The sequence below is a fragment of the Ammodytes marinus genome (assembly GCF_949987685.1).
Source record: "Ammodytes marinus genome assembly, chromosome: 1".
In the NCBI taxonomy this organism is placed as follows: domain Eukaryota; kingdom Metazoa; phylum Chordata; class Actinopteri; order Uranoscopiformes; family Ammodytidae; genus Ammodytes; species Ammodytes marinus.
Genome location: NC_137230.1, coordinates 14,030,725 through 14,033,795, shown reverse-complemented (window position 1 = coordinate 14,033,795; position 3,071 = coordinate 14,030,725). Strand labels below are relative to the sequence as shown.

At 39.7% G+C, this 3,071-nt stretch overlaps 1 long non-coding RNA gene across 1 annotated transcript; it reads right to left on the bottom strand.

The window, feature by feature from the left end:
• Window positions 1-380: 380 nt before the first annotated feature.
• LOC307249135 lies at window positions 381-2,650 on the bottom strand. The gene is made up of 3 exons (XR_013844828.1): window positions 2,590-2,650; window positions 1,716-1,844; window positions 381-595 (listed from the first exon to the last, which is right to left on the bottom strand). It is a non-coding gene; the product is annotated as an uncharacterized lncRNA (long non-coding RNA).
• Window positions 2,651-3,071: the final 421 nt, after the last annotated feature.

Here is a 3,071-nt window from a genome sequence, read left to right as displayed (position 1 = left end):
GTGTGAAATAATACCTTTATTCATCTGATTAAATTATTTTGGCTCTTGAAATTGCTTCTGCAGAACATTAGCTTCTAAAATGTACTGGAATTTTTCCATAAAAAGGTTGGGAAGAGCAAAAAACATGACTAAAATGATCTTTTTGTCCAAACGTTTTTTTGGTTGAGATCTAAGGGCATTTTCTCGATTTTACATGCTTTTATAAATGACCATTTTAGAGGGCAAGTAGATAACATAATACCCAGCTGATTCATATTAAAATGTTCAGAACACTCTCAGCTCTCAGTTAGGAAGGTTCAATTTTGCCCTAGTCCAATGTGAACAAAAATATTTTGACACAAATGCTGCAATTTGAAGTCAGATTTTTGAAAAATGTGGAAACTTATGTGAAATAATACCTTTATTCACCAGGACAAATTGTTTTGGCTCTTGAAATTGCCTCTCCAAAACATTAGCTTAGCGAAGGAATACAATAATTGACTAATGTTAACATGCTAATACTAAAATAAAATATGAATAGTGTGGATGCAGGAGAACTTCAGATGCTGCCAGAGGAAGGACCTGATCCACACCGTCTCGTCTCCACCAGGGAAAACTGGAAGAGAACAGACAGACAACAAATGAGCCAAGAAAAGTGAACAGGCATGAAAACAAAAAGACTATCCTGCTGAGCGAAAGCATTATCCCCAATTACAAAGCATTAGCTTCAATAATGCACTGTCATTTTCCCAAAAAAAGTTGGGAAGTGCAAAAAACATGACTAAAATCAAATTTCCCAAAATACAAATAGTCTCTTACTCTACTTTGACCACATATGAGGAATTAAGCAAAATGAGACTGAATAATGACTTGATACTAGTGTTGTTTTTGTCAACGAAATGTATGACAAAATATCGTCGTCAACGAACATTTATCACGTGACAGAAACGAGACGAGACGCAACGTAAATGGTGGTCATGTGACGAAGACTATAATCAAATATATAATGCTTTATTGTTGACTAATAAAAACGGGACTAAATGTGGTTTACAAAAACAAAAACTGACATTACAGCATCGTAAGAGAGGCCGTGTCCGGAGGGGATGTCACTTTTCCCTGTGTAAATGTTAAAATCTATGGTGTAGCCATTGCTTGAGTCCGCCAAAACGAACAATTTGAAACCCCACTTAGTAGGTTTGGCCTTCATGTATTGAGTAATTCCAGTTTTAGCCTTTGAGGCAACCATCCTTTCATCCACAGCTAGGTTTTTGTATGGATGAAAATAGGTCTTTGCTGCGGTTTTGATCAAATTGAGGAGAGGTTTGACCCTGAAGAGTTTGTCGAATTGTGGCGTTCCCTTCTTCCTATCATTGTTTACATCTTCATCTGGATCACTTATGTGTAAGTTCCAGGACATGACACCAGATCTGTCCCTACTCATGACTATAGCGGCAAATGGACAGGTTAAACTGTGGTTCTGCCTCCAGTAATCAGCAATGTGGTGTAGTCTAACCAGGGCCATGTAAAAGAGGAGTCCAATGTACTTGTAAAACTCCTCAACTGTCAAATCAGTCCATTTAAACTTTTTACCCATGGCAATTTTTTTGGCAGCCTGTTTATTTGTGTTGCTACAGAGTGTGTGTACAGTGTGTGCAGTGAAAAACAATTTGAAGAGCTCAATTGGTGTGTAGAAGTGCGTGCCTAGCTGTGGGCCAGCGGTGCGTGCAGGTTGAAACCTGGAGACAGGAGGAGCGGTGTCCTGGTCTTCCTCAGTCTTCCAAGCCCGCTGCTGCGTAGGGGGTGCTGGTGGAGTTAGGACACGGGACCTCTTTGCGGGTGGTTCTCCTCTTCTCCTGGACCTGGTGCTGCCACAGATTCACAGAAATCAGTCTCATTATCTCATAACAAAAATATTTAAACTTCACAACTTGTATTTGCAAACAACAGTGTAATAAAAGTCGATGCAAAAACATTTCCATTCTGTACTATTTGTAAATTGTAAAGGGACATACTTTTACACAGAATACACATCTATTACTATTATTTTCAAACAAAAGTAAACAAAAGTAGTGCTATCAATAGAGAAATCAGTCCCTGTAATGTCAAGAATGCAAAATTCAAGCTATCTTACATTTACACACAGAGCTTCATTTGCAATTTCTAAAATAAATTATTATACCCGTTTATAAACAGCTGTATAGCCTACTACAGTTTGTTTGTTTCTCTCTCTCTCTCTCGTAACTTCTGTCTCCTCCCCTCAGCCAGACTAAATGACGGCTTTCCATCTCCCACAACAGACAGCGCTGTGTGTGTGTGTCAAAATATTGACACACACACACACACACACACACACACCCCGGGTGTCCATTTATGCGAGACAGCTAGCAAACAAAATTGAGACACACGGGGAAGATTGCTTACTTTTACTTGTTTTCAAACTATTACTTGTTTTCAAACAACAGAAGGCTGGCGACAAGAGTATACAGCTCTGTCACGTCAGTTCCAAAAAAAAAATCGGTCACGTCACGGACGCAACATTCAAGCTAGTTTACATGTTCACACTTAGCTTCCATTACAAAAACAGACGTTTTGTCAAATAAATGCTCTTACCCGTCTTCAAATGGATCCATGTCACCTTCATATTCCTCTTCGTCAAAGCCCTCAATGTCGGCATTGGCGTCTTCCTCTGAATCTCTCAGCTGTCGAACATCCGCGCCATGGTGAAATCGAAATTAGGAGCATGATAGGAGTCCTTTGTTCAGTGATTGTGTATGTTTGACCTTAGTGGGAGGTCCTTAGTGATTACACTAAGTTGATTGGATGGTTTTTCACAAAATATGACAGCAAGCAGCTCTACCAATCACGCAAGGGAAAGGGCCGATGACGTTTTCGCAAAATGTTGATTGACAAGCGGCTCAGCCAGTAGCGCAAGGGAAAGGGTTGATACATTTTCGCGCCTCTCAGCAACATATCTCTGGCTGTGAGTCACGTAGAATCACGCGAGAATATGTCCCGGAAAGGGGAGAATCTCAGCTTTCCGGTGATATTTAAACCACATTGCTGCGATTTAATAATGTTAAATAATGTATTAA